Raw genomic sequence first — 14,800 nt, forward strand, 5'->3', positions numbered from 1 at the left:
GTCAACTAACACTCAAACAATTTTATCGACTAATGGATAGTTGATTTAATGGACAGGTCTGTAAAACTGAGTTTCTCCTCAAAGACTCATGCAAAAGCTTCACTTTAACTCCTATTTTTACATTTGATACACAGGACAGAAAGGTGAGATTAATTGTCATAATGGAGTCTTGTCTCCATTAGAGGACAGAAATATGATATTAGTCCTGGAGTCTTTACAATGTTCCTGTTCTCCCAGAAATGACAGAGCAGGATGAGCAGAGAGCAGAAATCATTCAGTGAAGAGCTTCAGACTTTATTTTCTGCTTGATAGCTTCAAGTTTCTCCAGCAGCTTCTGTTTCTGGAGATTAAAAAGTGGTCTTCCTCTCCTTCTAACAGGACCCATCAGAGACCAGACTCTACTTAACCTGAACCTGAACCCAGCTGTGTGTCCATGAAGAGTCGTTCCATAGAGCCACCACTACTTTAGTAACAATGCCACCTCTAAGGGAGATTAGACTGGAGAAAAGTGTGAGGGAGCTAACTGAAATGGTGGAGAGGAGAATTGAAATGGTGGAGAGGAGAATTGAAATGGAGAGGAGGAGATGGAGGTGAGTTGTTCTGAAACCTCCAACAAACTAGAAGTAGTGTTGTCTCATTGGGTGTGTGGTCTTCTTGTAGAGGGTCTCTGTGTTTCCAGCCTACTGTAGCCTGTCGTCCAGGTGCACTCTGGGATATCTATGGCCCTGTTTTCACCTGGTATTAAAATCTGATCTGAGTGATCTCTCGGACCACACCGGCTCTCTGTTCCCCGCTGGTACATGGAACCCTAACCCTAACCCTACATGGAAAAGGTGGCCACCGGTATACAATAACCTTATTATTAGTTTCATAAAATGTCCCAACATTCAACAGTATGTAGGATATTACTACTCTACACTGTACTATTACTACAGACATTCCTGCTTTTATGTCTCCTTTTGTTATTCATTAATCTCTCATTGGCAGATCTCCACAGCTCTGAGTGAACTAGGGAACTGAGTGGTCAAAGCAGCGGCTGTGAAATGGTTTCATTTACTTTATGAAGTCAGCAACATTACAAAACATTTGAAAGAACTGCTCCTGAAGAACAGTGGCATCTTATTAAAGTAGAATCTTATAAAAGATATTTTTATTGATTTTAATCATGTTACTGTCAGAAAGTAAGTCATTATTGGCATTTATTTTTAATAATTAGGCTTATATACATATTTAACTTAATTATATATTGTAACAGTTATGTTATGCAAGGAGTCTTTAGCTGAACATGTGATCTTCAATAAATGTGTTTTTCTATCAGGACCAGACCAGAGTCTGCTGAACCTGAACCTGATCCTGAACCTGATCCTGAACCTGAACCTGAACCTGATTCTGATTCTGATTCTGAACCTGAACCTGAACCTGAACCTGATCCTGATCCTTATCCTTATCCTGAACCTGAACCCATCTGTTTGTCCTTCAAGAGCGACCAGTCAAAAGATTGTTTTGGGGATTTTAAACGTGTTTCTGACAAAAAGGAAGTCGTTATTAACATTCAGTTAATAATTATGTATTGTAGCAGCTACGCTACGTCAGACCTCTGTTCACAGATACACACACACACTTGGGGAGGAATATTTTCCACAGCTCTTTATTTACCGACCGTATCACCAGAGTGTATTGTCTGACAGTTCATCTGGAGCTCTCTTGCTCCCACCTGGCCCGAGGCTCTCGGTCGCGAGGGTATGAATTCTCTCTGCCCAGCTTCTCACCCAGTGTTCGCCGGGTTGGCCGTGAGTCCCGCCTGCCTGAGGGACTCGAGGACCGTGGCCACCTGCCGCACATGCTCCGTCCAAGTGGTGCTGTGGATGATCACGTCATCCAGATAGGCAGCAGCATACGCAGCGTGCGGCCGCAGCACCCGGTCCATCAGACGCTGAAACGGCGCTGGGGCCCTGAACAAGCCGAACGGAAGCGTCACGAATTGGTATAACCCGTACGGAGTGGAGAACTCCGTCTTGGCCCTGGACTCTGCAGATGACGGAATCTGCCAGTAGCCCTTGGTTAAATCTGGTCTAAATCTGCCTGAACCACTTTTCGTGGTAATTTAGAACTAGACGTAGGGAGCAACACAAGCACTTTATCTCCCAGCGTGAACTGTCTCAACCGGGTCCCTCTGTCATACAGGCGCTGCTGACATTCCTGGGCCTGGAGCAAAGTCTAGATTACCCAGAATGCTCAGAGAGTCAGAGGAAGGAGGAGGATGAAGAGCAGAGGAGGAGCAGAGAGCGATTTCTGAAAATCACACTGCACTTCCTGAGGAGAATGAAGCAGGACGAGCTGGCTGACGATCTGCAGAGCAGTAAGAGGATTTCTCTGAAAGATTTAACTTGCTGGACTAATGAGACGTTTACAGAGAAGATATCTCCAGAGAAGGGTCAAAGTATGTTTCTTTATAAATCACTTACTGATCTTCTTTGTTCTGTATTCATTCAGGAAGCCCTGCTGGAGTTTGTAAGCGTAAGCTCAAATCTAAGTTCCAGTGTGTGTTTGAGGGGATTGCTAAAGCAGGAAACCCAACCCTTCTGAATCAGATGTTCACAGAGATCTACATCACAAAGGGAGGGACTGCAGAGGTCAATGATGAACATGAGGTCAGACAGATTGAAATAGCATCCAGGAAACCAGACAGAGCAGAACAAGACAAGAGGACATCTTTAAAACTCCACCTGGAAGAGAAGAACCAATCAGAATAGTGATGACAAAGGGAGTGGCTGGCATTGGGAAAACAGTCTTAACACAGAAGTTCACTCTAGACTGGGCTGAAGGCAAAACCAACCAGGACATCCAGTTCACATTTCCATTCACCTTCAGAGAGCTGAATGTGCTGAAAGAGGAAAAGTACAGCTTGGTGGAACTTGTTCATTACTTTGTTAGTGAAACCAACGAAGCAGGAATCTGCAGGTTTGAAGAGTTCTCAGTTGTGTTCATCTTTGACGGTCTGGGTGAGTTAGACTTCCTCTGGACTTCTTCAACACTAAAATCCTGACTGATGTTACAAAGTCCACTTCAGTGGGTGTGCTGCTGACAAACCTCATCAGGGGGAATCTACTTCCCTCTGCTCGCCTCTGGATAACCACACGACCTGCAGCAGCCAATCAGATCCCTCCTGAGTGTGTTGACATGGTGACAGAGGTCAGAGGGTTCACTGACCCACAGAAGGAGGAGTACTTCAGGAAGAGATTCAGAGATGAGAAGCAGGCCAGCAGAATCATCTTCCATATCAAGAAATCACGAAGCCTCCACATCATGTGCCACATCCCAGTCTTCTGCTGGATCACTGCTGCAGTTCTGGAGGACGTGTTTAAGACCAGAGAGGGAGAAGAGCTACCCAAGACCCTGACTGAGATGTACATCCACTTCCTGGTGGTTTAGTCCAAAGTGAAGAACATCAAGTATGATGGAGGAGCTGAGACAGATCCACACTGGAGTGCAGAGAGCAGGAAGATGATTGGGTCTCTAGAAAAACTGGCTTTTGAGCAGCTGCAGAAAGGCAACCTGATCTTCTATGAATCAGACCTGACAGATTGTGGCATCGATATCAGAGCAGCCTCAGTGTGCTCAGGAGTGTTCACACAGATCTTTAAAGAGGAGAGAGGACTGTACCAGGACAAGGTGTTCTGCTTCATCCATCTGATTGTTCAGGAGTTTCTGGCTGCTCTTCATGTCCATCTGACATTCACCAACTCTGGAGTCAACCTGCTGTCAGTAAAAAAAAACTTTATCAACACGTTTCTACCCAAGTGCTGTGGACAAGGCCTTACAGAGTCCAAATGGACACCTGGACTTCCTCCTGGGACTTTCACTGAGGACCAACCAGAATGTCCTACGAGGCCTGATGACACAGACAGGAAGTAGCTCAGTGATCAATCAGGATAGCATGGACTACATCAAGAAGAAGATCAGTGAGAATCTGTCTGCAGAGAGAAGCATCAATCTGTTCCACTGTCTGAATGAACTGAATGATTGATCTATAGTGGAGCAGATTCAACAGTCCCTGAGATCAGGATGTCTCTCCACAGATAATCTGTCTCCTGCTCAGTGGTCAGCTCTGGTCTTCATCTTACTGTCATCAGAAAAAGATCTGGACGTGTTTGACCTAAAGAAATACTCTGCTTCAGAGGAGGCTCTTCTGAGGCTGCTGCCAGTGGTGAAAGCCTCCAAAAAAGCTCTGTAAAGTGTGATGTATTCATCAATAAATACTCTGATATCTTTCAACAGGAGAGAAAAATAAATGACTTGTTTCCTTCCTGTTGTCTCTCCAGACTGAGTGGCTGTAACCTGTCAGAGAGAAGCTGTGAAGCTCTGTCCTCAGTTCTCAGCTCCCGGTCCTCTAATCTGAGAGAGCTGGACCTGAGTAACAACAACCTGCAGGATCCAGGAGGGAAGCTGATCTCTGATGGACTGAAGAGTCCACACTGCACACTGGAGACTCTCAGGTCAGATCAAGAACAATAATCTTTGAAAATACGCTATGAAAAAAATTCATAGCGTGTTCAACTGACTAAACGGTTTTCTACTTCTGGTTGAAGTTGTTTGTTTACTTAGCATGCTTGCACTAGCGTAAAGGCTACAATGATAGTTTTTAAAGTTATTAAAGTAGTAGGGAAGTAGCAGGTGGCTACACACCGCCGATGAAATCTCAAAAGATCGTGAAGGCAACCGTATCAAAGTGCCACATCCCCCAAAATTGACAGGTGGATGACATGACATTTAGTTTAGCGATGTGGGGATGACATGACATTTAGTTTAGCGATGTGGGGATGACAAAATCTGAAACACATGGCAAATTGGATATAGATCAGACTCTGGTAACTTATTAGGTGAATGTGCTCATTACAGGTTGAGAATGCAGTTACTACCGGGAGGACAGGGCTTGCATGTACAGATGAGCAGCGCAGGTTGAATGCTGTAACAGTCAGGAACCTTGAGCCAAAACGACTGAGGGACATAAACTTCAGTCACCACAGGGCAGGGGATGAATTTAGAATTAGGGTGTCAGGTGCTCAGCCACTACCAAACACCCCACAATATATGTCACATGCAGAATTTATAAATAATGTAGACAAAGACCCAACAAAGCCACTTTTCCTGTTAAAAAACAGTCTATTGGGCAAGTGTAAAACCAGTAGTGCAACCCTGTAGCCCTGCAACTACTGCAGCAGATGCAAGATTTTTAAGACCCCATCAAACCCATGCCGGTTCTGATCTCACATGTGAGACATGTAAAAGTTTCTATGAGTTGTATGTTCAAGTGAGCAGTGCACAGGCTTCTACTTTTGAATCTGAAACAAGGGAGCAAAGTTCTTCCGATTTGTGGCACAATGCAAGAAAATTGAGAATAACTGCAAGTTCAGCTAAAAAGGTTCCTTCTAGAGCATCCACTAATCCTGAGAAGTTTATAGCAGAGCACCTCTACACCTGCTTTTGTGGAAACTATGCCACAAATTATGGTAAGGAGAATGAGGTGGCTGCTGGTAATGCACTTCGAGAGCAAGGCATGAGTATTACACATAGGGGCATCGTTGTTAGTGTCACAGAGCCATGGTTGTCAGCCAGCCCAGATGGGATAATTGATTATTCTGTCCTACTCGAAATAAAATGTCCCGTCCCAAGTTAACTCCATTCTACCCTCTTGGATCCACTTGAGCATAACTACAGTGATATCAAGCTAGTAGATGGAGTACCACAACTTCAGAAAACAGGTAGCCGAGGATATTATATGCAGGTACAATTAGGCATGTTTTGTGCCAGTCTGAAGATGGCCAAATTGTTTATCTGGAGCCCAAATGACACAGTTATGTTCACTGTACCATTTGATGAGCCCTATGTTCTGGAGAAGGTAGGACATCGGAAGAAATTTTATTTCTGAACAATGTTGCCCCAGCTTGTGGATGAATTTGTTGGTCAGCGACTGAAACTGCAGAACAGATACATGAGCATAATGAATTCATAGAAAATATCCCTTAGAAACATTTTATTCAAATCACAAAATAACTGTTAAGTGCTGCTGCTGTTAACAGTATGAAAACTCTTTTTACACAATCAATTCCGTACATTTAAAAATGCTGAGCATAAGTGAATATTTACAAATATAGAATGTAATTCATGTAAAATCTGTTTAAATCTATTGTACACAAAGAATAACAAATTTCATACAAAGATTAAATATAAACAGTAAAAAATTACAAAAGGCAGCGAGTGTCAATATGAAATATACAGGAGCAATATATGTAGATGTGTAAAGGGTGTGTGTGTGTGTGTGTGTGTGTGTGTGTGTGTGTGTTTGTGTTTGTGTGTGTGTGTGTGTGTGTGTTTGTGTGTGTGTGCAGATGCAACTACAACATCAGAACATCACACTTATCACTCACGGATGAGATCACCCCTTAAGTTGGCGAGGGCCGCACAGATTCTGAGGATTTTTTCAATTTGTTTATTGTAAAATGTAAAATGTTTATTGGCATCACTTCAGACAAGATCTTGTATACATCTACCAGAGCCGCATATTTTAAACAAGAAGAGCAAACTATAATTTCTCTCCCCCCCCTCTCTCTCTGCGTGCCGAGCTCCACCTGATCTTCTAAGAACGGTGACGCCGTATTGATTGGTCAGTAGGCGGTGCTTTAACACCGGTTGATCTCTAATCTCAAACATAACCTGCTCCGGACCAGGTTAGGTGTTCAGCATGAGTTACCACGGCGATTGAACCTGATAACAACTAATCCACCTTCGTGGTACAGAAAACCCTGCGTTGAACCTGAAGTTAGCTCGTTAACGCCAAATCTTGCTTCGTAGTACAGGCCTCAGCTGTTTAGATCACATCAGCTGTTTGGATCATGTCAGCTGTTTGGATCACATCAGCTGTTTGATCACATCAGCTGTTTGGATCACATCACATTGCCACACAATATGAATACAGTTTGATTATAACTTTTATTTAGTTGGAAACCATTGTTGTATAATCGCTTTATTACATGAGAGGGTTTGAGTTAACATGATATTATCACTTCAGTCATGCTCGGTCCTAGTCGCATCACTGTCGTGCCAATAATGACGTTAAATCAAACCCTCTTGTGTAATATTACTTAATTCAGTCACAAGTAATTATTGTGTTTCCAACTTGTTTAGAGTAGAGCAGCAGATATTTAAACATGCTGAGAAGGGATTTCATATACTGTATCACCAAAAGTCCAGACTCAACATATAAACACAATTGTTATTTGTCTTCTTATATATTTCTCTAAACTTTAAGCTTTATTATATTTAAACTGCCCTTCTCATGTCAGGATTTAAAATTTAACAATTCGGAAATCTTTTGTTTCCAAAGCATTTTGTTCTTATTTATAATATGTCATAAAGCACGAAGTATGAACTATGGCTGAGATTGAGAACCTCATTTCTGGTTTTTTATCTTATGTGAATTTGAATACTGGATGTCTTTTTACTCCTCATTCAGTCACAATTAGTTATCATGTTTCCAACCTGTTTAGAAAATGGATTTTGTATTCTCTATCACCAAAAAGACTTAACATATAACACAATGGTTTTCTGTCTTCTTCATTACCGTCCCGCCAACAAAGTCTCTCTAATAATTATATAATTAATAACTTGTTTCTAGACTCAGAGTTACTTCCCATGTCTAAAATAATTAAATACCACAGATGATTTTAAAGATGTATTCTAAATCTGGACCAAAATGTACCTGGACAACAAACATAAAACAAACCCATGGCTCCACGTGTTGACAGAGGGTTCCTGTGTGTTGTTTTGTGTGTTTGCAGTCTGTCAGGCTGTCTGATTTCAGAGGAAGGCTGTTCTTCTCTGGTCTCAGCTCTGAGCTCCAACCCCTCCCATCTGAGAGAGCTGGACCTGAGCTACAATCATCCCAGAGACTCAGGAGTGAAGCTGCTGTCAGCGGGACTGGATGATCCTCTCTGGAGACTGGACACTGACAAAGGAGATATTTGTGTAGAAAGTTTTATAGGAGAACATCCCAAGGAACTAAAATGATAACTCCCATTTGTTAATAATTGATGTAGTTTGGACACGTTTTTAAAATTTTTATTTAACCCTTATTTTATCAGGGAAAAGAATCACATTGAGATTACAATCTATTTTACAACTGAGCCCTGGCGCATGAAGGCAGCACAACGAGGATACACAGACAACAAGTAACAGACAGACAGGGATGGACAGCAATAAGAAATAAGAAAATTAAAAATTAAAAACAGAAAATCACATTTTAAAAACAAGCGCAGATATGTTAAAATATTTGATTTAGGTAGGACTTGAATTCAGTATGTGAAATAAAAACCTGCAGTCTCTGTATGTTAAAGGCACTGTTTTAAGAAACATCCTTTTTTCCCCTCTTTCCCGGGATCAAATCAGTTTCAACTCAACAGAGAAAGTTCCAGGATAGGTTTTAGCCTAATTTAGCACAAAGCAATGTGATTTTTACTGTTGAGCCTTGTGTTAAATCATGTTATTCCACACAGTAATGTCCTAGTGTCATGGTGAGGTTATTCAAAGGTGATTTAATTACTGTAGGATAGTACTGAAGGCCCAGGTGTAAAATAATAAGTTTATTTGATACAGCACCTTTTACAGACAATGTCACAAAGTGCTTCACATGATATACATTTGTAAAAATTCAGTAAGATCCAACAGAAAATAATCAAGGAAAAATAATTGAAAGACCAATGAAAATCATTTAAAAGATTAAATCCTAACACCCAAAGTTACAAACATGAGTCAAAAGTGAATTTAAACAAGTGCATCTTCAGCTGCTTTTTAAAAGCTTCAACAGAGACTGCAGAAGGTTAGACAATAGGAAGAGCATTCCACAGGTTTGGAGCCGCTGCTTCAAAGGAACGGTCACCTTTAGTTTTTAAGCGAGTGCATGGACCCACCAGTAATCCCTGGTTAGAAGACCTGAGGGACCTGATAGTAGTGTACGGATGGAGCAGGTCCGAGATATAAACAGGTGCCTGACCATGCAAAGCTCAAAATCGGAGTGATGTGCGACATCCTGCTGGACCTGGTCAACAGCCTTGCAGCAGAGTTCTGGACCAGTTGTAGACGGTCCTGGGACGACTTGCTGAGACAGGTGAAAATGGAATTGCAGTAATCAAGCCGGGATAATATAAAACCATGAATGATCATCTCAAGCTCAGAATGCGAAACAACAGCTCTAAGTTTGGCAATGTTTCTTAATTGAAAGAGAATGTGGGTCAGTGATTTCATATGTTGATCAAAATACATGTTATTATCAAATATAAGATACAAGATTTCTCAGTTTGGACTGTACCGCTGAAGAAAGGGACCCCAAAAAACAACTTTGGAAGCTGTAGTGTCCGGAGCAACAATAAGGACTTCGGTCTTATCTTCATTAAGCTGTATGAAGTTGTTTGCCAGCCAGTCCTTGATGGAAGTCAAACATTTAAGCAATTCCAACACTTTGTCAGTCCCTTCTGGGTTAAAGGAGACATACAGCTGGATATCATCTGCATAGAAGTGATAAAGGATATCTCCAAATTGGCTAATTATATGTCCCAGGGGAAGCATATACAATGCAAATAAAATCGGACCTAACACAGAACCTTGAGGCACCCCACAGGAAAGGGCAGCAGTTTCTGAACAATAGGGACCAAGTGACACAGAAAAACTTCTATCTGAAAGATAGGAGGTGAACCAATCCAGGGAGCTCCCTGAGATACCAACCCAGTGCTTAAGTCTTCAAGCAAGATGTTGTAATCCACCGTATTAAAAGCTGCGCTAAGGTCCAGCAGCACCAAAACCGAAAATTCACCCATATCAGAGGACATTAATAAATCATTGGACACTCTAAGAAGTGTGGTTTCTGTTGAGTGTTTCTGACAGAAGCCAGATTGAAATTTGTCTAAAATGTTGTGTGTATTCAAGACAGCAGTGAGCTGTTTGGCAACAATTTTTTGTAACATTTTGGAAATAAAAGGCATCTTGGAAATGGGACTATAATTTGTGCGAATTGATGTATCCAGGTTGGGTTTCTTCAGTAGTGGCTGAACAACTGCATGTTTAAAATACGAAGGGACACAACCAGATTGCAGAGAGCTGTTGAGTATAGAGAGAACCCAAGTACTCACAGACCCAAGAACATTTTTAAATAAGGAAGTTGGTATAATATCTACTCGGCTCGACGAAGATTTCGTACTGCTAACCAGATCAGTGAGTACTTGTAGCGAGATCGGAGCAAAACAGTTCAAGTTCATTGGTGGCCGGATTGAGTGAACCAAATATGGAGTAGTAGAGGGGATAATAGTATTTCTGGCATCACTAATTTTATTTACAAAGAAATAGAGAAAGTCACTGCAGTCCTTATTTGAAAACACTGACACTTCAGGAGGAGCAGGATTGACAATATTTAGGGTTACATTTACTGGATGAAATAAGTTTAGATGTCCTGACCTCCTGAACCATGTTGTTGTATTCAGTCAAAAGGTCCTTGTGATACAGTCGGTGAACATGAAGCTTGGAGGATTTCCACTGTCGTTCCGCCCTCCGCCATGTACGCCGGAAACAATGAATGAAGTAATTTAGCCATGGGGATGAGTTGACGGAGGAAACGCATTGCATTTTACTTGGAGCCACTTTATCCAAAACTGATGAGCAATACTGTATGTGTTGATTAATATTAGCATGAGAAGACAGCCCTACGCTTTGGTCAAAAGCTGCAGAAAACTTCTCAGCTGAGAAGCAATTTAAAATGTGAGACAGCTTACATGTTTACTGGGCAGTAAATCTAAATTAAAAGACAGGTTGAACAAAATGCAGTCATGGTCAGTAATATGCCAATATGAGTCAAGATTAAGGCCAAATGTAAAAAACAAGGTCCAAAGTATGACCCCTTAGGCCGGTTATACACTGGCTGCATGGCGTGAGCGTGTCAGCTGCGTGGCATGTCCGTTTATATTTCGGCTCCCACGTTAACAGGTTAGAGCTTGCCCACTGCCTGTGTGACACAGAACCGACGCCGATTTTTCACGCGTTTCCAGGCAAAATAGAATACGAAAAGATGTTTATATGTTATTTAGATACAAATATATATTAATAAATTACATGTTGATGTTTGAAAGTCTCTAGGTTTTGATATAAATTAAAAAATACTCTGTAGCCTATTTTGCCGTCAATACTGCCGACATTGTCTTTGCTGTAATAAAATCAGTATTATTTATGTTTAACATGGTATCATCAATGGGTATTATCAATCATCATGGTATTATCAATCGGAAACATACATGTGTCCAGACAAGGCTAGCAGCAGCAGCACCGCGTCAGACACGTTTCTGGTGTGTAAAGACATAGAAAAATCCACGCAGCTGCCACGCAGCTGACACGCAACAGAAACGCCATGCTCACGCCACACAGGCAGTGTGTAACCGGCCTAACGTGTGTGGGACCAGACACATGTTAGATAAAATTAAGACTCAGTGACATTAAGAAAATCAGCAGCAAAAGTGTAAGACATGTCATCGACATGAAGGTTAAAATCTCCAACCATAACCACTTTATCCAACCTAATAGTTGATAAAAAATCACTGAATTCAGACAAAAAAATAACAGTTTGAATCAGGGGGTTAACACTGCTAACATTGTCCTGAGAGAAAGAGGTGGTAGTGAAAGAAGACTTTGCAGAGGGTGTGTGTGGTGTCAACAGTCAATCACATGGAAACCCAAACAAGCTGAGCAGCTGTAAAAGGAGGAGCAGTTCCAAAACAGGTTAAAATTGTCAATAAATCTAAAGTTATGGGCACAGCAGGTGGACTAGAGCCAGGTGTTTAGGCTGAGTAGTCAGCTAAAGGGCTCTGCGCCGTGCGACACCGTTGGCAGGGGCCCACTGATAAACAGATTTCCCGCAGCGCTCTAAAAGGCTAAAAAGGTCGTTAAAATCCATCTTTGTCAGCCCAGATTCCTGACGTGTCATGTTATTGCCCACATGAATTATCACCTAGTATAGTAGAGTTATGGAAAGGAGAGAGACTGCAGTAGACTGGGCAGTTTGTCCAGGAGGACTGGGTCTGTTGCTCCTGGAAAACAGTGTGTTATGGCATTGAAAAAGCATATGTTCCTGGTAATGCTATCATCCACTGTCAGAGTTTTGGGGGCAAAGAGAGGTCGAGGAAAGTGAAAGAGGGACAGCTCATGGCAGGAAGGTGTACGGACTACACTGCATGACTGGACAGGAGAGTTTTGTGGGACAGCTGCATCGGTACCAGGTGGAGGATTACCTGCAAGGTCCGGTCGAGGAAGCCCACCAGAGTGACGAAGCACGGCCTCTTTAAGAAGTTCAAGGAGGAAGGCCGCCGGACTGACTTTGCACTGGGCAGGAGGAGGACATGGTCCCACTCCCATGGTTTGGAGTAGAGCAGGATTCATACCTGGAAGCTGCCCAGTACAACCACAGTCTGATCTGCTGCCAAAACACTAAAGTACTAAAAACAAGAACAGGATTCTGAAGATGTTTTTTCCAGTACCCTTAAAATGAGTTTAAAATCCCCTAGTAGGATCAAATATATGAATATAAAATGAGTAAATTCCAACCCTACATTTGATTAGAACAAAGCTGTGTGTGTCCTTTCAGGGTGGAGCCTGCTGGAGTCAGATGGTTGACACCAGTTCTGAGGAAGTGTAAGTCTGTTTACATTTCATTCATCGAACTGTGACATCACTCATTCAACCCTCTGATGTCATCATCAAAGCGCTGATAGGTTAACTGCAGCTGTGTTGTGTCTCGTTCTCTCCGTCAGATTCCTGTGAACTCACACTCGACACAAACACAGTGAACAGAAAACTCAAACTGTCTGACAACAACAGGAAGGTGACACGTGTGGAGGAGGATCAGTCATATCCTGATCATCCAGCATCCAAAGAACACCGAGAATGAGGCTGACAATCTGTGTTTCGCAATCTGTATGGCACATTATGTTAATCCAAGCATGTCTCAAAGTGACAAAATAAACTATGCTAAAAAACTTCATAGTGATCTGGGGTATGAATATTCGCACAAGGTTTCATTCTCAGATGTTGACAAATTTCAGAACCATTTGAATGTGAAAATTGTAATATTTCATCACGGATCTGGTCGTAAAAATCTACACATTTTCAAAACACACAACGAACTGCATGTGAAAACGGTATGGTTATACTTACATCATGAAGATTATTGTCTTATTAAAAACAAAACAGGGTTTTTCGGTGCTTCGTATGTGTGTGATGCGTGCTACTTGACGTACGATAAGCCGCTGTCTCACCTATGCAGTCAACGATGTAAAGTGTGTTTTACAGCATGTCATGTGTTTCCTGGTAATACTATAAAGTGTACCGAATGTAAACGCATATGCAATTCCAAACATTGTTTTGATCAGCATAAACTAGTGGGGACATCACACAAAGTCATCCCATGCGACAGGATCAAATATTGTGAGGACTGTAAATTGACATACCATACGGTAAAAAATCAAACGCACGTCTGTAGACCACCAGTATGCATACATTGTGGTGAACAGTCAACTGACGCAATACATGAATGTTTTATCCAACCCGTTGAAAAAGTAAAAGATAGTACAAAGTACATTTTCTATGATTTTGAAACGCGTTATCGCAATGGTAAACATGAAGCTAATTATGTTTGCGCTATGGATATTGAGGGAAAACAAAATTGTTTCTGCACCGCAAATTGTGTCGTCGCTTTCGTTAATCACTACCAAAAACCGTGATTTAGTGATTATACATTCATTGCTCACAATGCATCAGGGTTTGACAGTTACATTTTGTTAGAGTACTTTGTTAAACAAGGCATTTGTCCAAAACTGACCATGCGCAGTAGCAGAGTTCTTCTGATGTACAATACAAAACTACGACAGCGCTGGATAGATTCATTCAGTTTCCTGCCTATGGCATTAGCCAAAACACCTGCTGCAATGGGTTTCTGTGATTTGATGAAGGGATATTTTCCACATGCGTTTAACACACTATAGAATGAGAAATACGTTGGTCCTTATCCTGAACCCGCACACTACGGCTATGAGGGAATGTCTGACGATGCTAAAAAAAACATTCATGGAATGGTGTGACACGGTTCGCAATGACACATTTGATTTTCAAAAAGAGATAAGCCGTTATTGTACTAATGATGTGTCCGTCTTGCATAAAGCATGCACAACATACCGCGATGCATTCAAAGAAAGTACAGGTCTTGACCCCTTTGTATTTGCAACACTTGCATCCAGTTGTATGGGAGTTTTTAAAACATTATTTATCCCCAGAGACACCGTAGCGCTAACCTATGACGGGGCGTACATAACACCAAATAAAACATATTCGAATGTATCCGTGCAGTGGCTCCAGTATGTAGCACACACAGAAAACATTGAAATCAGACACGCCCTTAGCAACAACGGCGAAAAGTCCTTTGGTAAATGGTTCGTCGACGGTTACTGTGCATCTACGAATACTTGTTATGAATTTGCAGGTTGTTTCTTTCACGGCTGTGAAAAATGCAAAGTTCAATCCGCGATCAAGGCCCGCCTTAACAAATCCTATGGCGAGCTGTACAGAGTGTTCTGCAAAAGAATACATGTGCTAGAAACTGTGTATGGTCTAAATGTCATAGTGATGTGGGAATGTCAGTGGCTGTCGGAAGTGCGGGATAATCCGACAGTCAAAGAGTTTATGGCTACATATGTCATAACAGAGCGTATCAATC

General features: G+C 41.8%; 1 pseudogene across 1 annotated transcript; it reads left to right on the plus strand.

Moving 5' to 3' along the window:
• The first annotated feature begins 474 nt into the window (after positions 1–474).
• Positions 475–10,047, plus strand: LOC144521661 (protein NLRC3-like; annotated as a pseudogene). Its single transcript, XR_013502346.1, has 6 exons — positions 475–590; positions 1,672–1,984; positions 2,185–2,359; positions 2,494–4,230; positions 4,323–4,496; positions 7,839–10,047. The product of XR_013502346.1 is annotated as a protein NLRC3-like (transcript).
• Positions 10,048–14,800: the final 4,753 nt, after the last annotated feature.

This window comes from Sander vitreus, chromosome 8 (genome assembly GCF_031162955.1).
Source record: "Sander vitreus isolate 19-12246 chromosome 8, sanVit1, whole genome shotgun sequence".
Classification (NCBI taxonomy): Eukaryota; Metazoa; Chordata; class Actinopteri; order Perciformes; family Percidae; genus Sander; species Sander vitreus.